Source organism: Paroedura picta, chromosome 4 (assembly GCF_049243985.1).
Source record: "Paroedura picta isolate Pp20150507F chromosome 4, Ppicta_v3.0, whole genome shotgun sequence".
Classification (NCBI taxonomy): Eukaryota; Metazoa; Chordata; class Lepidosauria; order Squamata; family Gekkonidae; genus Paroedura; species Paroedura picta.
Window position 1 is genome coordinate 93,502,121 of NC_135372.1, and position 25,393 is coordinate 93,527,513.

General features: G+C 43.4%; 1 protein-coding gene across 6 annotated transcripts in view; it reads right to left on the reverse strand.

Moving 5' to 3' along the window:
• The window catches only part of TEAD3 (TEA domain transcription factor 3), a 95,270-nt gene extending 72,326 nt beyond the window's left edge, over positions 1–22,944 (reverse strand). For all 6 annotated transcript variants that reach the window (XM_077334286.1, XM_077334284.1, XM_077334285.1 and 3 more), the window contains exon 1: positions 22,698–22,944. The gene's annotated coding sequence lies outside the window, so the exon portion shown is untranslated. The remainder of the gene's footprint in view (positions 1–22,697) is intronic.
• Positions 22,945–25,393: the final 2,449 nt, after the last annotated feature.

Consider the following 25,393-nt stretch of genomic DNA (forward strand, 5'->3'; position numbering starts at 1 on the left):
GTCTTAGCAAAAGAAAAGACACTTATCCAGCCAGATTTCCCTGCCCGCTCTCCAGATTCAGCAACATCCGCATCATTGCAATTCACCTTTCACAGGTCTTTGGCCATGTGATAATCTCTGCACTAGGTCCATTTCATACACTGCACGATAGCAACCTATGTGTAGACAGCCAATTGTCTGGGCATTTTAATAAATGACACCTGATCCTTTTATTACAGAATGGACCTCAAGTACTATAACAATACAGTAACATGGATATACTGTATATATGGTAACATGCTATACTGGCCCACATTAAAAAAATAGAGTGGGAAGAGAGTTCCCCCAAACAGTCACATCTTTTTTCTACCATCTGAATAGAAAATGAACAGAGAGACTGACAGTTATCTGTAAGATACATTATTTGCAAGCCATAAGAGAAAAGAGATTTTACATAAAATAAATGAGGTTACATCAAACCCATAATAAAACAAGGCATGTGTACATAGCTTACTTAAAAACTTAAAATTGTAATGTTTATATCTCAACTAGAGGCGAAGCCTGTTGCATTCAGGAATACAATGGGCACTAGATTAGGGGGGGGGGGTGGGATGGAAGAACTCTGCAGATGGACTCCCCCTCCCCCCAGGATCTGGAAAGGCTGCAGGCAGCTGTTAGGGAACTCACCGGCAGAGGCAGCTCTCACAGGGCAGGAATCTGCAGCCTCCTAGCCTCAGAGGGAAGTGGAAGGAGGAGGGGGTGGTCAGGGGTGGAGGATGAAAAGTATTTGGCTGGCCCCTGGACAGACAGGCAAGCTGGTTGGAGGAAGCACTCAGGGGCAGGACAGCCGCCCTGAGTGGGTGTTAAGCGCAGAGTGGCACTTAAGCCATGAGACATGCTCCTCCTCCAAGGCCTCACCAGAAATATACAATGGAACAGATATACAGGACTCAATCACTATACCAGTGTTCCTAATTTGTCAAATTTTTTATCACTTATTATCTGTGGGAGATCCAGAATGATTCTCCAAGCATTGATATAGCATACACATTTAATTCATAATCTGCAAGATTGTACATGCTTTTGGAGTATAATAATAAAAAAACTCCACTACACATTAATTAACTTCAGGAATCTTACCAGCTATTAGAATTTTAATACATTGCTCAGGTGATTCATTAGATTCCTGCAGAACAGGGCTGATCAAATAAATGTGCTACTTAAAGAAGAGTGGACAGTATGAAAGCACATGCATAATCAATTCTGGTTTACCAAGGTGGCAGTTACAATGTCTTTGTTCAGAAGGAATATTCCTATATCTTCCAGAGACCATGGCTGAAGGAAAAATATTAAATCTGGCCATCATAAAATATCAATGGCAGGAGGGATTTAAGATAAAAACACAAGGCTACTGCATGAGGAATTAGGTCTCACCAGCTCCCAATCACTTTTTCACCTGGATGGAGTCCTGCAGCCTCAGTGCTTCTTGGATGTTTGGCCACAATGGGGGACTTAATATAATCAAGACAACGGAGGCTGAATTCTGACATGACTAAAGTAATGGTTGTTAAGGAGTCAGATAATGACAATACGGACAAGTCTCACTGATGTAGACAGGCTATCAGTCATACAGGTTCAACACTGAAACTCCTGGATAGGGATCGGTATGAACCAGTTGACAAACCAAATTTTGTCAGGAATTTTTCTGGTCCACAATTATGAATGGAGGATTGTGAACTTTTCTGAAATTGGTGTGTGTGGGGGTAGTTTGTGGTGGTTCGTGAACCTTCAGAAGAATATAGCTAATGGGCTGGGAACTCCCTGCCACTCAGTTGTTTGGTTTAAATGTCTTGGAGCATTCTCCAGGCTGTGCTGCCAGAAGAGAAGAAGATGGGAAGTCTCTTCCCAAGTAATCCTGTCTCCTTTTTTTCTGGCTACATAGCCAGAAGAGTCTTGGCCAGTAGAAAGTTGGAAGATAGTCCCTTCCAGAGCAACTCCACTCCTCTTTTCTTCTGGCCAAGACAAGCCTCAGCTAGGAGAAAAGTGAAAGGGAGTTCCTTTTAGGGCAATCCCCACTCCCTTTCTCCCAGCCATGGCTTTTCATGCCAGGGGAAATGAGGCGGGCGGGGGGGGGGGGTAAGATGGGGAATTGCAGTTCTGCTGACCAGAATAAGATGCAATCATTCTTTAAAAGTGCATCTATAGGAAAATCCTAGATTACATGAAAATCCTAGATAAAATTCCTGCCATTTCTGGTTTAAAAGGATCAGGTAGTAGGTTTTGTGAAAAACCATCACTTGACACCCAGGAGAGCTGCTGCCAGAAGACAATATTGCCCTTGATGGATCAATGGTCCGAGCCATTTAAGGCAGCTTCGTGTATTCATGTGTAGTTAACCTCTGAATCAGAATCTCTCCTGTCCCCTGCATTAGCAAGTAACAATGCTCATACCTGCAAGGTATTTGTAAAACAGCACTTGTGTATTACTCCAAAGGAAAATTTTGCAAAATAAAACCCCTGCAAATAATTTTGAGTTTGACTCTCCAGCCGTGGTAGATAGATATAAAAATACAGTTAAAGGCTTCCTCTGAAGGACACAGAGTTTTGGTATTCTAATAAACATGTGGAGGGAACTAAAAACTGCAGAAACATGAACAAAACGATAAGCTTTCTGCTCCTGGGAGGTGGGGAGAAGTGGTTAGATGAGCTGGCACGCAAATAAGGACCCATCCTCCACTAACTGGAAGTTACTGTAAGCCTATGAACTCTGAGCATCTTCTGTGGAAGTTGGTAACTATTGTGAACAGCTGGATCTAATTTAGGAGGAGATGGGAGGAGACAGTCATCAAGAACAATAACATATCTCAAAGCTCTTCACAAACTTCCAGAGTTCTCAACACTTCCCCCCAGAAAGAGTGTTGCTGAGCCTTCCAACCTCAGAGGGAAGCTGAAGTACAGAAAGAAGACAAAGACTTGGTTTGGATCACATAATCCAGGTTAAGACATTTTGGCTGACTATAAAATAACTTTTTATTCTAGTTTCTCTTAATCCTAAAATCAGATAAAATGGAACAAAGAAGCTAGTCCAAACTAAGGCGCCCACACAAAGAATTTTAAAAAATGTAATTTAAAATGGTAAAATTTAAAATTGTTAGCAGTCTGCTTTATGCATGTGAACAGTCCATTTATTTAAAAAACTATTATCAAAATGCAGCAGAAACTTTCTGCTCCAGATGGAGAGAGACTATGATAGAGTTACAGTTTTGCAGAGATGTGGCTAAAGGTAGCTGAGACATAGCTCTTCTTAAAAATTCATTTATTACAAATGTACCTCCTCCCAAAGTCTTGGTACCAACATAAAGCCATAGCTGAAAACAAAACATGGCTATTATTATGTATATATATTCAAGTCACTCCGCTATGATTAATTAGGGCCTGTCAAGCCAGGATCCAAAACCATGATTGTAAATTGCTTTATTGACCACAGTTAATCTTAACTTTTCCTTGACATTTCAATGCAGACACCCTGGCCTTTTCCTGACTTGTTTCCTTTTCCTCTGTTAAGTGATTCCTGCCTATAGGGACACCTGAGCAGAGCAAAAGTGATGAAACCAACATGTAAGAGATCATCTGCAAGCCAAATCCTGCTGGTTTCACAAACTAACCATAGTTAAAAGAACTCAAGTTTGCATGTCGCCTCTGAACCTGAGCCAGAGGTTCATGCTCACAGCTCAAATGAAGTGTATCAATCCCTCCTATTACTAACATCTCATTGATGGCAAAGAGTTATTCAAAAAAGCTTCTGAACTAGCCAAAAGAACAATATAGACACAGCACTCATAACAGTTACACAACACCCCACCCCACACACAAACACACAAAGTACAACTCCTTGTGGCATAAATATGAAAGAGTTCCAAACAATGAAACATATGGACAGATGTTTAGAGAGCACATGGAAGAAGATTCAGGGTATATATGAGGAGTATGCATGATCATGCCTGCCCTCCAGTGATGATTTCCTAAATTGTGAGGGGATTTAAATTCCCAGAAATCTGATTTGCTTGTTGTGTCTCATTTGCAAGAACATTTTGCAAGGGAAATCATTTGTATCTGCCAAAATTTTGGCTCTGTTCAATTTATGGATGCTATTGGAGAGTAGTCTACTTCAAGCTGGATGGATGACTTTCAGTTGGAGGTCTTGATAAATTGGACTAACTGTTTTGAAGTATGTGGCCAACATTCTGTTGTCTTGACCCCTGCCTCTCTTCATTATTGTATCAGTGCAACCTGGCTTGTAACTGAATCCAGGTTAAAAAGTCTTCCTTGATGGAGGGAAGGGGATGTCAGCCATCTTGATGGAGGCAGTCATGAAACTCATCCTGAAGAATTAATTCCAGGCCCATAAGACCTACTGCCTGATGGCTAATATTTATTCCATCCTTGCACAAGATGCTCAAGTAACAGTGCCCACTCTCCAGGTCATCTTTATCACCCATTCAATCTGGAATCAGGTCTAAATTTGGGATGCAGGTGGCCTTGGTTGCCCCTATTGATGATCCCTGGCAGGAGTGTGATGGCAGAATACACTCGTTCTCATTCTCCTGGACCTGTTGTGTGCTTTTAGTATCATAAATATAGTATGGAGCTCTCCTTTGAAAGTAGTGGTGGTGGTGATAATGGTAACATGTTCCATTGACTCTGTTCCTAAATGGCTGGCTACTTTCAGATGGTGGTGCTGAGAGATTGCTTCTCAACCCCAAGGCATTTATGTTACAGAATCCCAGAAGGGTCAAATCTAGTCCCCATTGCTATTTGATATCTCCCTAAAACCACTGGAAGAAATTACCTGGGGATTTAGAGTGAGGTGTCAAATAAGCAGATGACACTTAGCTCTAGTTCTCTCTACCAGCTCAGACAGGAGGGTCCTTGGGAGGGCCAGAATAAATGCTTGAAGAAAGTAATGTAATGGATGAGAGTTAATAAACTCAAGCTCAATTAAGACAAGGTGCTCTTGGTCAAGAGGACAGTGGCTCAGGAAATCAGAAGTCAGCCTGCCCTGGAAGGAGTTGCTCTATTCCTGAAAGAGTAGGTTTGTAGCCTATTATTATTATTATTATTATTATTAATTAGATTTATTTCCCACCACTCCCTGTAGGCTCGTGGCGGGATCCTACTGGGTCCTGGACTACAACTGGAGGCCCAGATCTCTTCCATCAAAGTACCTTTATCAGCTTCCTCATCAGCTAATACATCGGCTATGGCTGGTACTTGAACACCATCATTTGGCCACAGTGATTCATTTTCTAATTACATCCTAGTGAGATTGCTGCAATTCACTATGCATGGGACTGCCTTTGAAGACTGAGCGGAATCCATGTAGCAGCCAGGTTTCTATCAGGGGGAGGATATGGGGATTACATCTCCTTTGTGATTAAAGATAATATTGGCTGCCTATTTATTTACCAGGCATAATTCAAAGTGCTGGCAGTTACATTTCAGACCTTAAATGGCCTAGGGCCAGGGCACACAAAGAACCAGTTCACCTCTTCCCTCATCTCAAACACTATTTTGGTACTCCCCACACAGAAGGGAGGCAGTCTGTGAGTACACATGAGACGTCCTTACTGGTGGTGCCTTGATTGCAGAATATCCTCAAAGTTCTAGGACAGCATATTTTACTGGCTTTTAGGTACTTTTGTTAATGGTGGCTTTTAATGGAATGTGAACCTGTTGCTTCTATGTCTGCTTCTAATGGTTGCTGTTTTAAAATACTGCTGCAATATTAGTCCTGAGTTTCAATTTATTTTAATGGTTAGATTTTTTAATGATATTAATTAGCATTTTATGTTGTAAGCAGCCTCCTACAGATTCTGGAGACTGTGGGATAGAAATATTTTAAATAATTAAATAAATCAAGACACAATGAACTACAGATGTTAAATTAGTAATATGAATAGTTTCAAACACAGAACAGGCTAAAAAATGGTCAGACCATTAGGCCTTCAAATATACAATCAAGTTCCAACTCAGTCATGCAAACTCTTCCATATATAGCATGCAGCCTAGGTATGCTCATAAAAGTAACTATAGTCAGGGAACAGAAGTTATTAACTGCAGGTGACTGATTATTACTTTAGGACATGCATTCTATTAATTATCAGCTGATCAGAGTTCAGTGCATATTTTTCATTCCTGGAAGAATGCTCCCAAGCTCGCGTATCTGTACCTAAAAATGGACTGCAGCCCTTGTTCTGTATCGCAATTGGATATCCAACAGATGGAAATTTTGGGGTAAGAAGGAAATGCATGTCTGAACTGAGAACAGTGCAGACATTTTAGCACTCCCTTTCCAATCTGGGTGAGATGGTTATACTAAAGTGGGTAGCCATGTTGGTCTGAAGTAGCAGAACAAAGTTTGAGTTCAAAGGCACCTTTAAGACCAGCACATTTTATTTCCTACTAATTTATTTATTCTCTCCTTATCTGTACTCTTATGATTCTTGTTCCATTGTCTGAGGAAGTGTGCATGCACACAAAAGCTCATGCCTTGAATAAAATTTAAAGATGCCTTTGGACTCAAATTTTGCTATTCTAATCTTGTTTTTTAGGTAATAACTGTTAACCAATGATTTATTTGAAATGATTCTTTAAGAACTAATCCATCAGAAAAACGGTATCATCACAAATGCCAATATCAGTTATCTAAAAGGTAAGCAAGAATTCATATACAAAACAAGGGAGTTACTGTGCGTGACTTCACACACACACACACATGCTTGTGGTCCAAAGGTAGAGCTGGCAGTTAGCTAATATTAATTTAATCAGTGACCACTTCACACTTCTAGAGATAAACACGTGTTTATAAGTTGTGCTGATTTCTACCTATTCCCCCTCAGAACTTGGGAGAGCCCCCCTCCCTCAAAAGGTGCCAATGTTCAGTATTATTACACATGCACAAAAGGCCCTGGAAATACCTGTGTAGCAGATCATAGGCATTTATTGTACTATGTAAAGAATAACACAGAATGCATTTGTATCATGTTATATGCATAAACCTCATATTTTCCTATATATCTGTGAAAGAAAACTCTGTGAATAGACCCTGAAACTCCAGAAACAATTCTACATACCCACAGTCTGCAGGACTCTGGGACAAAAAAAGTTAAACAAAGATCCGGTTCATCAAATCAGAGTTGGAGGGAACCTCCAGGGTTCATGGTTTAGCAGCTTGGCATAGTGGCATATTGCGGGCTTCTAATCTGATGAGCCGGGTTTGATTCCCCATTCCTCCTCCACATGCAGCCAGCTGGGTGACCTTGGGCTCACCACAGCACTGATAAAGCTGTTCTGACCGAGCAGTAATATCAGGGCTTTCTCAGCCTCACCTATCTCACTAGGCAGGGGGAAGCAAAATGACCTTCCTGGACCAACAACGTTCATTTTAGGGCTTTTTGTTTGGTTTGGGGGTTCAGTTTGGGAACAGCCCAAACCAAAATTTTCTGGATCATGCCCATTCCTAATCAGGAGAGCTATACATTCAAATATGGAAATAGCTTAACCAAATAGCCCATGAACATATTTGGGGGGAGAACTGATCCAAGCAAAATACAACCATAGACAGCCATTGACATTTTCTTTGAAGATACCAAACTGTAGATAAACCACACATCAAGGATGGACCAAAGTAAGAATAGTGGGAATGTGTTTGTTCATAGCATAGACAGAAGAATGCTTTGGCTTGACTGTTTATTTGTGAACCCATTTGATTTTCTTGGTACTTTTGGTATAATAAGTTAACTATTTCTTGTTGGACTAATGAAATGTCAGACAGTCATGGAAGAAAATACTGAAGTCCAGGTCTTTATCACTGTAGTAACCAAAGAGCAATCTGGCAATAATGACAGATCCACATACTTCAATGGAAGATGTGAAGTACATCCCCAAATAGAAATATTTGGGAAGGGGAAGTCTTTTTCCCAAGGACATTTTTTTTCTAACTACAAAGCAGGAGTCATAAAAATATTCCAATGAAATATTTTCTTTTTGGAATGTGTAAAAACGTTTAGAGGAAATGTTTTACTCATAATATGTAATACAAAGATTTTTATGTAAAACAATCTACATCATCTGAACATAGCCCGCGGCGCCGCGGACTAAATAAAGCCGTAAAGGCTTTGTGGGAGGAGTTAGGGTGGGCTCGGTCCGGGATGAGGAAGGGTGCCAATTGGCCCCTTCCTCCGGACTGACCATCGGCCGGGCCAATCGGCAGGCATGAAGCTTCGCGTCTCTCACCACGTCAGGCCGCCGACCAAGGGAGCCCCCGGCAGCCGCGCTCCACGCAACTGCCGGGGGCTCCCATGCCTAGCGCCCGCTGTGTTTTAGGTACAGCGGGCTTGATTACTAGTCAGATTATAATTGCTGTGGACACAGTAGACATATATAATATATTTGCAAGACTATGTTTTTGAGAAAATGTCCACAATTAACTTGCTATAATGTATACACGTTGATTATTTCTGTCTTCTCAAGTTAAATGCAATATCCTAATATGCTGCTAATATTATTAGGACTGTACTTCTGTTCAAATAATTCATTCTATTTTGATTACTAGGAAAAATGCCTTGACTGTTTCCAACTTTTATTTTTACCTAACTATCAGATGCCAAAAACGCAGGCAACTTAAGCATATGCAGTCTCTCTCCCCCTCTTTCTAAAATACTGGATTGATTGTAGACAAGTTAGTTTTCAACAACCTTGCAGTGCAGAGTAAACCCTATGATGTGAGCTCGAATTTGGAGTCTGACAGACTAAGCAAGCAGTGTTATGAGGTAACATTATGCAATGAAGTCCTCTGTGAACATCCATCCCCATATTACAGACTGAGAGGTCTAAGCAATAGTGTTTTTAGCAATCATGTAAATTTTGGTCCACTACTAACATCCCCACACTGAAGCCTCTCTTGTGGGTTACAAGCACCCAACATTATGATCTCTGCATTTCAGATGGGGTCTGAAAGTGACAGGCTTACAATGCTTCTAGAAAGCCTTTAAGAACTGCTGCCTATTCAGTCTTCATTGAGAAAATTCAGTGTTGCAGATACATACTTCCAAAACAATAACCAGAATGTACACACAGTAACAGTGAGCAGGTAGCAGAACAACTGAATGAGCAAGTTGTGTATATAATCACCTGTTCATGAAAAAACACACAGTACAGGAAAATATAATCACTGCAAGAAAACTTGAGATTGCAGCACAGGTAAATCTAGTTTAGTTTCAATTCTAATGTCCCTCCGTCCCATTCCCACCTAAACTCAATGTTCAGTTGAATGCTAATGCAGTGCTTTCAATTCACTGGCATGGAGACACATTGGGTTTATCATCATGCCAACACATCTCGGATCAAGCCAGAAGCTAGGCTGTATGGTACCCTGTATGGTGATCAAGCCTTGCTGGAACTTACTGTTACAGAGCTAAAATATTTATGAGACACTAATTTTATGGTGGTCAGTACAGACCTATGAAGAAGAAGAAACAATTGGTGCAGAAGTAAAATAATCTTTAATACCTGAACAATCCCTATGCATTTCACATGAAGCTTTGTCAGGGGGGATTTTTTGGGGTTTTGTTTCCATACATACACTTCTGCACCAATTGTTGTTTCTTCTTCATTTTCCCTTGGTATTGTCCCCTTTGCTCTTCACTGATTACTGGCCAGTACAGACCACCACATCCTAAACATCTGAACAACTACAAACACAAATCAAGTCCATTTCCCACCTCTTTCCCTATTTCTGTCTAATGTGGACAGGAGGGTATATGAACAGCATTGCAAGCCCAGAAAAGTCACTTGGGGCTTATGGATCTAAGACTAGCCAACAAGATTGTGAGCCTCTCTCTCTCTCTCTCTTCTCAGAAAAGTGCCACCAAATGCTGAGCATTAAATCTTACCCAACCAAATGAAGGGTGAATTTCCAAGAGGGGGAAAGGCCAGTGCTTAGTAGGGGCACATTCCCTTCTCTAGATACTATACTCCCATTTACCATCACATCCAAATTTTGGCAAAAGAATTAAGAGGTACTGCTTCTCTCCCTCTGCCCAGTAAAGCTACTAGGCAAACAAAGCACCTTGAAATAGCTGATATGTAGGTTTTCAAACTGTGAGAACACATGCATCCTATGGGCACAAAAAGTTGCCTTATACTGAATCAAATTACTAATCCATTGTCAGTATCGTCAAACTCAGACTGGCAGTGGCTAGGCTCTCAGGCCTTTCACAACACCCGATCCTTTATTTGAGAATGATCCTTTCAGTTGAGGATGCCGGGGATTGAACCAGGGATCTTCTGCATGCCTAGCAGATATTCTACCACAGAACCAGAGGCCCTACTCATTATCTGACCAATGTGAGTAGAAACAGCAGCTACCAGGAAGTCATGACTTATCAAAGCTATGGGGGTTCTCTGCAAGGATGAAACCCCTTCACTAGAAACTCTTAATCCCAATGAAAAGAGAAAAAGTCTTTCAAAATGTAGGAGTAGGTTTTTATACCTTGCTTTTCACTACCTGAAGGAGTCTCAGAGTGGTACACCTTCCCTTCCTCTCCTCACAACAGAGGTAGGAAGGTGGGGCTGAGAGAGCTATGACAGGAGAGCCAGCTTGGTGTAGAAGTTAGGAGTGCAGACTTCTAATCCGGCAACCGAGGTTTGATTCCCTGCTCCTCACATGCAGCCAGCTGGGTGACCTTGGGCTCATCGCAGCACTGATAAACCTGTTCTGACTGAGCAGTAATATCAGGGCTCTCTCAGACTCACCAACTCACAGGGGATCTGCTGTGGAGAAAGGGAAGGTGATTGTAAGCCACTTTGAGACTCCTTATGGTAGAGAAAAGCAGCATATAAGAACCAACTCTTCTTCTTCCTCCTCAGTTATAACAGCCCTATCAGTGCTATGAAAACCCAAGATCACCCAGCTGACTGCATGTGGAAGAGCAGGGAATCAAACCCAGCTTTCCAGATTAGAGGCTACCATTATTAATCACTATCCCATTGGCGTCGTACATGTTTGAAAGTAGAAAACAAGAGTATAAATTTTATAATTTCACAGTACAGAAAGAGTATCCATGTTATCACTCTATGTATCTGAAACAAAAATTTATATTCAATAAATGGCATGGGAAAAGAGGATGAAAAATGAAGTTATGACATATGCTAACAATGCCTACTTTAGCAAGATACTGAGGCCCAAAGAGGGTGTAAAGCATGAAGAAAAAGACTTTTCAATACTAGCAGGCCAAATTAAATGGCAGACAAAAACAACTTTGACCTACTAATAGATGTTACTGCATGCAGGACAACAAGCATCTTCCCAATGGCCTTTTGTCAGTGAAAGAAGAATTTGACAAGGGTTTTTAGGCAAGCAAGATGGAAGAGCAGCTGCTTTGGCATGTAAGAGGATTTTGGAGATCAAAGGACAGCATATGAGAAAAGAGCTTATACAGTTGGGACCTACAATCTGTAGGTGTGTGTCAGGAGCAGAGGTATTTATTTATTTTGAAAATAAGATGGTGATTGTGGTGGCACAGATGTTAGGGAAGGAATTTTAAATATGCAAGAGACAGGAGGGTGGAACAGTACTGGAAGGTGAGAGGAATTTAAAAAAAAACAACCTTAACACTGGTTCTACTACTGATCTTTCTCTCTCCATCCATCCTAGAAGGAACTAAGAGGCAAAATTAAAGTTGTGTCATTGTCTGATACTGCATTGATATTTTTTCCTATTGATTAAAACTGAAAATGGATTTAAAGAAACTCAGGCAACCGACCGCCTGTTCAAAATTAGGTCACTTCGCAACCCAAGCACTATGCCAACAGGTATGTGGCACTCTTCATGTACAAATCCCAAAGCTTCCACAAATATGCCATAATAACACTCCCCCTCCCCGTATAGGGATGCCACACTTGCATGCATCAGTACCTATTAATCCTCATGTCACTTGCCATGGATCAATGCTTTTGTGTATATTTATTAGACTCTAATTATAAATATTTCTGATATGACATTACTTGAAATATTATAATTCAATCCAATGACAAAGTGTTCTTTGTTGCACAGCACTGACATTTTTGACAGAAGGCATTTTCAAGTTATATTTTACCATATTATTTTGAAATAGCCCTTTATAAAAGGGAATAAAGACAACATAAGTTCTGTTATGTTTCATGCGTAATTTCCCACCCAAAACACAACAGCTTCAAGAGGCTGCTCCTGATAGGATAAACAATTGATTGTCCTCTCTACCTACACTTCAGTTCTAAAGACTACATTATATGTCAGCAAAATTATGGGTATTTGTTTTTCTACATAACAAAGGTGTTTTCTGCTTGAATTTTTCTAGCCCCATACAATCACAATTCTGATCGGGCTACAACTGCAAAGCTCAGCAAAGCAAGTCCAGCAACTGCAGTAAGGTCGCAGCATGGCCTCATCTATGAAAAATCCAGAGGTTGAGGCAATTAACAGACAAGATGGGTCTTTCTACAAACTTGAGAAAAGCTCAATTTTCAGGAAAATTTTAATTAAAAAAATATATAGGGGGTTTTAAAATCCCCCAAATAATAGAAGCACAGCCTGTATCTTTAAGAAGTTAATGCTTTCTACAGGGGTATTGTAGGAGTTACTAGGCAATCACAACAGTATTGCCAGCCTTCAAACTTTGGTTTCTGTCAAAAGAGATGGAGAGGGGGCACTTTCCAGGTCTTTTTTGATCTTTAAGGGAGGACTCATCAAGGACAGGCTCAGCAACTACAAATAGGCCTGGCTGCTTATGACTATTCAACAACAATCACTACATGAAATCCAGTGTGTTGTAGTGGTTAGCTTTTTAGGTTAGGATTTATGAAATTACTCTACCATGTAAGCTGATTAGGCGGATGTTGGGCCAGTCCCACATAACCCAACTTACCTAACTGGAGAACAAAATAATGTGAGAATAAAATGGACAAGAGAACAATGTAAGCTACTTTGGGTCCACACTGGGGAGAAAGCTAAGACAGAAATATAGTTCAGGATGGGGGAATAGATAAAATGTAGGTTGACTGGTAAGTAGGAGGAAGAGACAGAAGCAAAGAAGGGGGAGAAGCTATGAAGGCTTTCAGGATGGGTAAAAGAATTGGTGAGGAAAGGGAAAGAGGGGGAAATAAGATCCTCTGTAGGCCCTCCATTTGTAATATATTTGTTCAAATAATTTCATTCAAAATACAACCACAACTACTACCAAATACAACTACTGAGTTTGCACTGAGTTCTATGTCTAAATTTGAAACATTAAGAACTTGAATATTAAGAAAGAGTTACAGTTAACAGACCCAAGATCCCAGAGCAGGAAGCTGCAGGAACAATGGTATACAGCGTAGTGAAAGATAATCGAAAGACTACAAACAACTGTTTCACAGTTTAACCCTGCACTTTATATAATTACTCAGGGAAACTTGACTGCAAGACTGCTTCTTCTCACCCTGTGAGAGGCTCTGTACTATGGAAGCTGCATGCAGAAATGAGGAAGCCATGTGTAATTTTTATAGTGCTGCCTCTTTAATATAGGGATACAAGAAAAAAAATGAGAACACACATGTGTACCTACCCACTCACATAGATCATCCTCAGATGCCCTGCCATCTGAGGCCAGATAGGTGGCAACTCAAGATACAAGAAACAGCCTTCTCCATCCTGGCACCAAAACTTTGGAACTCCCTCCCCAGGGAGATTTATCTGTAACCCTATAATTTATTCATTTATTTATTATATTTATATACCGCCCTCCCCGAGGGCTCAGGGCGGTTTACAGAAAACAGGGAGGATACAATTAACACATGGTAACAGGTAACAATAACAGCAGTAATATTATAACAACAATAATTTAACATGATAATAGCAATGATACATAAAATAGAAATTGTAAGAGCCTCAGCTCAACTCTTACTGGACCCTGTGGGCAACCGATTAGCGTTGGTCGTAGAGGGGGGGGAGCTTGAGGGCCAACAGGAAGTGGTAGTTTGGTCGGCCTCAACCAAATGCCTGGCGGAGAAGCTCCCTTTTGCAGGCCCTGTGGAACTGTTTAGGTTCTGTCAGGGCCCTGATCTCCTCTGGGAGCTCGTTCCACCAGGTGGGGGCCAAAATGGAGAAAGCTCTGGCCCTGGTTGAGGTCAAGCGAGCTTCCTTGGGGCCAGGGACCACCAGGAGGTTGGATGTAGTGGAGCGCAGGGCTCTCTGAGGAGTGTAGGTGGAGAGGCGGTCCCTCAGGTATACTGGGCCCAGACCGAGTATGGGCTTAATGGTACCTTGCATCAGCAGGTGAAGATTTTCTTGTTTCATCTAGAATACCCCAATAACAGTTATTGGCTCTTCTATAGTATTTTTTGTTTTTAATTGACTTTTATATTTTAGCTATTTTTAATTGTTGAAAAACAATTTTTAATGTTTGCTGCCTTGTGGACCCTGTCTGGGGGAAAAGGTGGCATAAAACTGTTTAAAATTTAAAGAATAAAACAAAATAAAAGTATACAGCACTGCTCTGTGTGGAAATTATACCAAAGGAGTTGGGGGCACAAGCAAATATGATGTGGTAATGGTCCTTTGTTAACACAACCGTGTAAGATGTCAGATTGTGCTTGTGACCTACAATATGCTTTTGCATTGGCAATATCATACTGGCCCCAAGGTAAATGCCATGGGCAGCTTCTGTTTTCTAAACCACTGGAATCATTGATACCAGTGCAATGCTTCAGGTATTTCTGGAGCACCAATCAGGAGTGGAGCCAAGGGTCTCTGAATCACTTACTGGGGTTAGGAACCTGCAGTAATTCTGCCTGTGCTGCTACAGCTGCAGTCCCAAGAAAAAGCAACATCACTGAACCTTTCAAATGCTCACTTATTATGCTGCCTGAAAAAGCATGACAACTTTTGCTGAAGTTGCAATCTGAGTGATCTCACCTGCTTACGACTGCCTACTTTTTCTCTAGCTCTCCCTCCTGTGACTTTAACAACACACCAGGCTGGGCGAAACTCTCTACTCAACAGTTCTGATAAAGAGTCAGCTCATTCACTATTTGACATGTTGCAATTCACATGGAACCAAGTTATATGGGGGATGCAACATGTGATTGGAACATATATTTGTAGAGATGCCAGCCTGCACATGGGACCTGGGGATCCCCCAAAATCACAGCTCAGTTGCAGATTACAGAGATCTGCTCCCCCTGGAGAAAATGGATGCTTTGGAGGGTGGACTCTGCAGCATTGTACCCCTCAGAGGTCCCTGTCCTCCCCTCACTCCATCCTTATATCTCCAGGAGTTTCCCAACCTGGCACTGGCAACTGTGTACCCCCCTCTTCCTCCACCAACAGTGAGGGTACCCTATATCTGAATTCCGGATCAAGTTCAAGATTTTGGCTTTAACTTTTAAGGCCATATATAGCCTGAGCTCAACATACCTGAGAGACCACCTGACTGACGATACCTCTCGAAGGGCATTGCCCTTGGCCAATAAAAACAGGCTGGCAGATCCTGGCCCTTGAGATCTGAGCCAGGATCTTTTAGGTCCCAGCCCTATCTGATGGAATGAGCTCCCGGAAGAGCTGTGGGCCCTTCAAGAGTTAGCTCAGTTTCGAAGAGCCTACAAGACAGAGCTCTTCCACCAGGCCTTTGGTTGGGGCCAGTAACCAGTAACATCTTGGAGTTGGCTGATTCCTGCAACGAACCTCCCTTGGAAATGAAGAATATTTATTGGCAATGGCTCAGATACTACTGTGACAACGGAATCTTGAAGAAATGTTTAAATTGGTTTAAATTGTTTTAATTAATGTTGTAATTTTATTTAAAGTTTTAACCTCTGCAATTATTACTGTTGTTAACCGCTCGGAGCCAGCTTGCCAGGAGCTGCGGTAAATAAATCTAAATATCTAAATAATAAATATATTTGGGAAGTCTGTTTTTTCCCTGCCATGTAAGGAGATTATAGTCTGACGAAGAGTGCCTGCACTCGAAAGCTCGCGTCCTGAATAAATCTTTGTTGGTCTTAAACGTGCTACTGGACTCTGATTTTATTGTGCTACTTCAGACCAACAAGGCTACCCATTTGAATCTGTTTTTCCTTTTGTATCTTGACAGTTTCATCTTTCACACAACGCAGTTCTATTATCTGTCTCCATCTACTCACCCCATTTTTATCCCGCTGTTCCTTCAAGGAGCTCCAGGTGACACACATGCCTCCCCCTCCCTTCAGTCTTATTCTCACAATTACTCTGCGAGGTCAGTTAGGCTGAGAGTGCATGGCCCAAAGTTACCCAATGAGTTGCATGGCTGAGGGTGGATTCAAATATGAGTCTCTGTGATATTCAGAAGCCTAATTCATGTTTTATTATAGTCCCAGGGTACTAGAAGTATACTCGAAGTATACCGAGTAGAGCCCCCAAAGAAAGTTTTGCTCTGTTGACACTGACTTGTTGCTGATCTCTGGCCCCATAGAAGTATGCCTGGCCTTGTCCGGAGCCAGGGCCTTTTCAGCCCTGGCTCCAGCCTGGTGGGATGATTGGCCAGCTGAGATCCAGGCCCTTTTGGAACAGTCAAAGTTCCCAAGGTGCTTCTACCAGGCACATGGCTGAGGCCAAGGTTAACACTCTTTGACATCTAATTGCCCCCCCTGCCACACCCTCTCTGTCCCATCCAAGCCTGAGGAAAGGGATACCTCTGTCTTAGTGACAAGGGCATGCTCACTCGATGATTATTGTTTTAAAGTGACTGATTTAAATTTATATGATTTTACTTATTGTATGAATTTTTAACTATTGTGAGCCGACCTGGGACTGTTGCTAGAGAGGGGCGGCCTAGATGATGACGACGACGATGTTACGGAAACTGGAGTAATTCCACACCAGGTCTTACTCATGTCTCACAACAGGCTGGAACTAGGAAAACTGCTATGAAGGACTTAGGTGGGCATCATTCCCCTTGGTCTCATACTGTTTGCTCTGAATAAAATTATACTCTATGCAGGCTTCAATATGTTCCTGCATGAAAAATAATAAAGAATTGTTGCTTTTTTTACCCCACTTTTTACTACCTGAAGGAGCCTCAAGGTGATCTTCTCTTCCTCTCCTCACAACAGACACCCTGTGAGGTAGGTCTGAGAGAGCTCTGAGAAACTGTGCCTGACCCAAGGTCACCCAGCTGGCTGCATGTGGAGGAGTGGTAATCAAACCCATTCTCCAGACTAGAGGCTCTTAACCACTACACCAAGCTGGCTCTCAGATCACCCCCAGAGGGAAACACAATTCACTAAACCTCAACTACTTAGTCAAATAAACAACCTGGTCTTCTAGAGTATATGTAGCAGTATTTGGATGGCATTTCAAAGTCAGAACACATTCAGCCTGACAGAAGGATGCTTATGTCCACAGCTCAGCAAATGTAAGGTAAAGGTATCCCCTGTGTAAGCACTGAGTCATGTCTGACCCTTGGGGTGATGCCCTCTAGCGTTTTCTTGGCAGACTCAATACGGGGTGGTTTGCCAGTGCCTTCCCCACTTAGCAGATTCCCCCATCCATACACAAAAATTAAAGAAATTAGACAGCTCCTTGATTGCCTTCAATAATACACAAATACGACTAGGCAGTTGTTACTGAGCAGAAAAAGAAGCAGCTGCTTGTGGCTGTAACCAGAAGGTGATGCTGTAAAATAATGTCGGGATGGGGATCAGAGCAGCACCATTGTTTGCAGCAAGCATGTCAAGTGTGGATGTCATGCATGTAGCCGTAAGTATCTTTTTACATGTCATGGGAACCATGCCTTTACAGATGCCTGAAGATGGAAAGCACAGTTGTCTTGCACATATACATGTTTGATGTGGGAAGCAGAATTTTCCACAGCAATAATCATCTGTGGGCAGCTATTTTATTTTCCAAACTCCGCTGCATTTCTGGTGGGTACAGACTGACACAACTATATGCCTGAGGACAGTTATTCAGATTTATTTGGAAGCATAATACGAAGTAGATCATAAGCAGCATACTTGCTGGTCCCTTCTTCTCATAGAAACTGGGAGGGAATGTTCTACTCATGCCTACAGAAATCACTCTTGTCTTATATACACTTTCCTACCCTCAGTATTCTTAGTAAAGTTCTTCATTGACACACCTTCTACTACTCAAGACCAGCATTTAAAAGCCCAGGTATTTCAAGTAGACTGGGAGGAACAATGCAGCCTATGGTCCCTTACAAATGACACTATTGCTATAAGAGTGTGGCAAGCCTTAAGTCACTTCAAGAACTATGTCCAACCAGGATCAATTTAAGAAGCACCCCCTCCCCAAGGGGTTTATTCATGAAGCAGATCCAGTCTTGAGAAAAGCAGGGGAATGAGCAGACGAAAGCTGTCCATCTGAAGTTAGATCCAAACTAACAGAAGGAGAGAAGTAATTGTGTCTGCTCTCTACTGAAACTACAAACAAGGGTGGCCAGTTACTGTCAATAGGGCTGGTGGTTTCTGTGAGACAACTGCCGGTCCCATAAGGAAACTGGACCAAGAGCTGTCAAACTTGTTTTGTGAAAGGTATCGGATTGTGGCAATTGTCTTAACTTCCAGTTTGATTTGATGTTAGTCCAGACTACTATGCTAAATCACAGCCACTCTCATATTCAACTAGAATTTAAGCAACGATTCTGCTAAGCCCTTAAAATTGGGGGAACACAAGCTGCAGTCCTATGAGTAAGCACCATTGAACACAGTGACACTTATTTTGACAACAAATGGGATACAATATTATATAGGAGAGGCAGAAATATGTACATAACTTTGGTGAAATCAAGCACCACATTATAAGCATCTCCAACAGGGCATTTCCAGAGGCTCAGGAATTGTCAACGATAAATTTCTCAGTACCCCCACAGCAGCTGGAAGTGCTGTTCCTGGGGGTCCACACAGAAATGCTATACTGGATCCAGCCCAGTGTTTTGTATGCTTAATTCCTACCAGCATATTCCTATTTGAGAGAGTCTCTGCCTATAGAAGAATGATATTTTCAGCCCGATATAAATTATTTAATCCTGGTGTGCTTGGGAGCATGCTTCCACAGAGGAATTCAAGAAATCTGTTGCTTAAAAGCACCCTAAACTGAATAAATTGTAGATCTTCCAGTCACCACCTACCATAGCATCCTAAATCCTACCCCTTGTGTTAAATACACTAAAGCAAAGCATTTAAAACTGAAATTATAAATCTGGTTTCATGTTTTGTATGTCCCTTTGATGCAAAATTAAAATTCTCTAGTTACAGTAGGATTTTACATCCAGCAACATACAAACTTAAACTCTGAGACAACTTTTCATGATATTATTATTGTTCAAATTTGAAACAGGATATGAAACTTTCTCAAATTAGAAATTAACTACCCTATTTGCCGGCGTATAAAACAACTGGGCATATAAGACGATTCCCCCCCCCCCCAACATTTCCACTCAAAATATAGTTTGTCACCATTGTACTGCCGCAGTGCGACCGCAGCGCCTCTGGCCCATCCCTGCATCTCCCTGTGACCGGCACTAGTGCACAAGTGCGCATGTGTGAACTCTGCATAGACAAGGGGCAGGCCGGACCGCCGCTGCTTCCCGCCAAGCAGAACAGGCCGGTCACGCTGAAAAGGCTGGCACCCCTGTCTCGCTGCTGATGCTCACTGCAGCCACGCTGATGACCCGCCATGGCCACACTGGATACCGCACGATACTGGATGGTATGTAGAATGGGGTGGGCAGGCATCGGGAGGCCACTATGGGCACCGGGAGGCCACTGTGGGCACTGGGTGAGCATCGGGAGGCCACTGTGGGCATGTCTATCCCCACTGAAGTGCACCCGGCGTATAGGACGACCCCCCCACTTGGAGGCATGTTTTTCAGGGGGGGAAAGTAGTCTTATACACCAGCAAATACTGTAGATTTAAAATTTCCACAACAGCCATCCTGAAACACAGAGGACCACAGCTACCCATATTATTATGAAGCCTCCAACCAACCATCTCTTTATAGATCAACTGAAATATGTAAACAAGGAGATCTGGCAAAGCTATTATTAATTATCATAAACACTGCATTGTCTTATGTATGTACCGTGACACTCTTAAAACTGAATGGGAGATACAAAGACAGTAAATGTCTTTGATTTGGTTTTATATTTGGCTGGGCCATCGGTCCCCTCCCCCCCAGGGCTAACATTGCCTTCCTGAGCTAACACCACTGGGGGATACCTAGTTGGATATACAACTTTGAACGGAAGAGCTGAGACACTGTGGGTTAGCAGAGAGAAACTGTCACTGCCATCTATTGTTTACTATTTACTATTAATTTCTATTGTTATTGTTATTATTTAGTGCATATTGTATATCTTCTCAGCAAGATGGCATAGCCTTGCCAGTAGTATAGGGTGGCAGTATAGAAATCCAAATAATAAATAATAAAAGTCACAGGAATTGATATTATATAGCCAAGTTCCTGATACCCAGCAATTGTATCTATAATAAAACTGCATACAATTAAACATATTTCTATGTTTTTTTCTTAAGACATAATAGTTTCAGGACATAAAACACCCTAAACAAGTTTAAATAGATCTGTAGACATGAAGATTGTAGACATGAAGAGTCTACCTTCTGATGAACTTTTGTTAGTGGAGGTTTGCATGAGATCCTGTAGAACTGCTACTTTATCAAGACATCTACTTCAATATATTAATTTGCATTGCTTTAAGAAATTCTTAACTATTTGGCTTCTTATTTTCAGGTTTTTGTATGTTTGGTACATTACCACTTGCAAGCTGAAACTTTAGCCTGCTCACTCCCACCTCAGTTTCCCAGATGTAAACCAAAGAAGGGCAAGGAGACTTCATCTTTACACCACTGGTTTTAGAACAGTTGTGAAGACAATGGGGAAGGGAAGCTTTCCGTAGAAGCAGCTCCTTGGTTAGGCGAGCTTGGATTTTACACAACAGCATACAGTGCAACCCAGGTGCTGTTTTCTAGACAGCTATGCCCCTGTACAGTGTAAGTGCTTGCATGCCTGGGCCTGCGTGATCAGCCATACATCCAGCCCTGCAGAGTCATGACCAAACAGCAGCCAGCCAGAAAGGCCTCTGGTACAAGAGAACCAAGTGTCAGTTTTTTCACAGGAAAGCATGTCCCCTGGAAGATGCACTGCCTTTTCTCCCCAGCTCATTTCTATGGAACTTCACATAGGGCAGGCAAATGGCTGCCTCCAAAACTTATCACCAATTCTGAAAACTATCAAATTGACTTGGAAGAGAAATGCCACAGTATTGTCCAAGATCAAACTATTAGTATACCATTGCTCTTATGTATGATAGAAGGCTCCTCCCCAGGATTTCAATGCTTTATTTTCTTTGTTAATCCACTATCACTATAGGTCAGTTGTCCAACACGAATCGAGCAGAAGTAGATTGGCTGGGGTGTTTATGATTAGTATATAGTGAAGTAGCTTGTTCTATCCAACCCCACCTACGGCTTCTTTAAACATTTGTAAGTTGTTTATTCTCCTCCCAGCATCTAGCATTGCTTCTGTGCTTCCTCCTGCTCCCCTGATTAGGAAATGTGCCATTTTACAAGTAAGTTTTCCTCAGTACACTACAGCACATACATACAATGAATGTACAAAAGCATTAGCCTTTACCTACGTAGCCAACAAGTCAGAAATACGGCATTACGCAAATCACACACAAAAGTAATTAATTAAGGAAGTGTGTTTGTGCAATACGCAAGTTGTCAACATGGCTCTCCTACGGCCTAGCTAAAAGTTGGTCAAAATACAGAGTAGAAGTCTCTGGTGCTCGCAGAGGCTGTCCATGCACAAGAACAACAAATTCTGTTTTAAAATTCTTCTGACCCCTCTTTAATTCAAAAGCAATCAAACGTGCGGAGGCAGGCCACACAAAGTTTTAATGTTTGGGAGGCAAACGAGATTATATAACCTCTTTTTAACATACAGATCTGCTCTATTGTAGCTATCAATATACTGTCTATCATATACCGAAGCCCTCTTGGCAGAAGCACAGACTGCGACCACAGTTACAACCAACTGGAAGGACAAAGTGTAAGGAAAAGAAAAGAAGAAATCCAACTCTGTTACAGGCCGCCGAGTCCAAAACTTCAACTAAACAAAACGGATGGGAGCAGAGACCAAATTTTCGAAAACACATCTGGATGGGTTCCAAGTGGAAACTGTAGGACTCCTCTCGAAGTCCTCGGGCTTTCCCCCTTCCCCCTCAGTCGGCTGAGCAGGGAAACTTGCCCCGAGGACGGAGGGACCCCAAGAGGCACCAAGGCTACAACTCCTTTCTCCAGAGGAAACAAGACCCGGCCCGTAGCCGTGGGACGCGGGGACTGAATGAGAACATAACAGGGCTTCTCTTTGCACCGTCTGACTACCGCTACCGACTCTATGGGCGGGAGAGAGGCTGCGGCGCGGGGGGAAAGGTGCGAGGGGGCAGGGGGCGGGGAAACTCTCCCCTCCTCCACCCCCGCTCCGGACAACTGACGAGGGGCGCGCAAGAGAGTCCAGCCGCCTTCCTTCCCTCCTTAAAGAGCTTCCCGGAGCGGAGGGCCGGGAGAGAAGAAAGACTAAAAGGGCGCCTGCTCGCTCGCTCGCTCGCTCACTTACTTCGTCCGGGGGGGCAGGGGGGAGGATGGCTGCGTGGTGGTCGTCCTTGCTGATGCGGCCGGCAGAGGCTTGGGTTCGGTTCGGCGAAAGGGTGACAGGGTAGCAGGAAGGCGGCGGGGGGAGGCGCGGCTGGCTGGCTGGCTGGCTGAGGAATCCGCCGCGCACGGAGCAGAGCGAGCCGGGAACAGCGCAAGAGCGACGGGAAAGTTTGTGCGAAGGAGGGAGGAGCAGAAACTTGGAAAGAGAGCGAGAAGGAGGGAGGGAGGGAGAGCCCAACAGCCCCCGCCCTTCATCGCGGACGGACAACCTTCTCCGCCACTGGGGGAGGAGGCCTCCTGCTCTGCTGGGGGAGAGGGCCCTCTCTCGGGGGGGGGGGGGGGGTCCGACAGACTCGGGAGGCGTCGACTGGAGAGAGCTGGAGCCGCATGACGCCCAAGCAGCCCCCTCGCCCAGCCCCTGCCCAGAAGAGCGCGGATCGGGACCAGGACGCCCCTTCCTTAAGTGTGAAGCCAGTTTCCCCCGAGAGCAGTCCTTGGGCGTAATGGGGTCTCGAGGAGAGGCTGAGCGCTCGAGGTTCAAATCGCGCCTCGACTCTACAAGAGCGGTGTGAGCCCAGGCCGACCGCGGGTTGACCGCGCGGGCTTGGGGAAGACACAAGAGACACCGCCGCTGAGCTCCCTTGGTTATGTGGGTGCGGGGAGTGGATTTAGCATTGTTGCTTTTTTGTAGACCGGGGCGATCCCCTTGAATGTTTGTGGCTGAAGTTGCCATCCTATGGAAGCTGCAGTCGACGTGACTTGCCGGCAAGCAGGGCTTGGATGCGGCTGTTGCAGGGGGCAGGGGCGGCTTGCGCTTTCTTTCCCCCGTGGGAAGGGGAAATCGGAAGACGGAGAACTGCACTGGGGGTGGGCTTGTTATCAGGCTGCCCCTGTGGCAGGAGCGGCGGCTCTGCTGGAATGCTTGAGCGCTGGAGGTCCTCCTGGGCAGGCATAACCTGTCTGGAACAGGTCGGGCGGGTGGCGATTGTCGCTCCTGCCCAAGGGAAGGAGAGGAAGGCTAAAGGCCCGCCCGCCTGCGCTGGGTTCAGGGAAGAGCCTGGCCCGACGTTGGAGGAGGCGCTTGATAATCTCTGCCGAGCGGCCCCTGCCCTCAATCACAGCCTCGGCTCCCTACTGCTGATGTCACCATGGGAGGAGCGGCTCCCGAGCGGGCTCTGCTCCGGACTTCCAAGGCCTTGTGCTCAGCCTCCCGCGGCAGCGCCTCCTGCAGGTCCCGGCCCCCGCACGCACCCGCCCCACAGGCCTTGCATTGCAACCAAAGAAGCCGCAGTCGACAATCGAGGAGGTCGGTTAGACTCCTGAAAGCTTATTTTCTTCCCCCCTTCGCCAAGAGGCAGGCTGCAAGGAGACGGACCCGACAGCTGCGGGGATAAAATCGCTTCTCGCGCCCTAACCAGACTTTTTTGCGATGGGTGCAAAAGGGAATGCTGCCTCAAGTCAAAACAGGAGAAGTGTCACTTCTGGCCTGGCATTAATTCACCGCCGACCACACGGTATTGTGAAACTGGCACTCCTAAACAAGCAAACCAGAAATTAATTCCACACGCACTTAATCCAGTCTGTTAAAAATAACCAACAAAAAAGGAAACTCAGGCCAAAGAAGGAAGACTGATAAGGCTTTGAGAAAATATTCAGACTTGGATGAAGTTTTGTAGCTGGCTCAGTTGGTCCATAGAAAAATTCCAAAAACAGCAGTCATGTAATACCTTCCTATTAGGACCTATCATTAAATAGCATGCTTTTGCTTTCTCCAGACCAGAACTCTTCAGGGTTACTGCTAAACAAATGGGGAGATCAGAGTTTTCAGGGCATGGTAAAGACCCCTTTTTGGTTCAAAGGCCATACAATGGAATAAAACATACCTGATACTCTCTTTTTTGTTTTAACATGCACTCTGATTATGTGTTCTGGAGACTGCAAAAGACAGCACAGTGTGCTATGTTATTTTGTTTTTTTGTTAAATAGCTTTTGATTTGACATAATTCTGCAAAAGAACTGAAGCATTTTAAAAGATCATCTGTAAAAGATGTCTTACCTGCTTTACTGCCCTGTTTTCGCAGCTCATGGACCTTTGCTCCATCAACTTTTAACATCCTAAAGGTTCATCTGCCTGTTGTCCCTTGCTTTGCCCTACGAATTCTCTCCTGGAACAACTGGACAATATCAACTCTCCTCTGAATCCATTTCTCCTGAAAGCTATGGCATAACCCTTAAGTTAAAAACTGCCCTCTTTCGGCTTTTTGACTGCGAGGGCACATCTAATTTTTGAGGAACATCGGAAGTGATGTCAGGTGACCAGCCCACCCGCCAACAACCCTCCCCCAGAAAGTGACATTTTACTGGAACTGATATCACTTCCTAGAATTGCCAACTTCCAGGTGGAACCTGGAGATCTCACACAACTGCAAACTGATCTGCAGCCCAGATCCTGTATAGCAGAGAAAGAAAGCCATCTAGATGGGGGATTCACACATGCATACACAAATCCTGGTGAATGGTAAACTTTTTTAAAACTCCAAAAAAAAAGCTCTCATTTGTTTACCTTTGTATGGCATCACTAATAAAATAAAATTCTTGTTAAATGAGAAGTTAGTTTCATTTTTGTGTGTGATTTTCTATGTTATTTGCTCCTGTTGT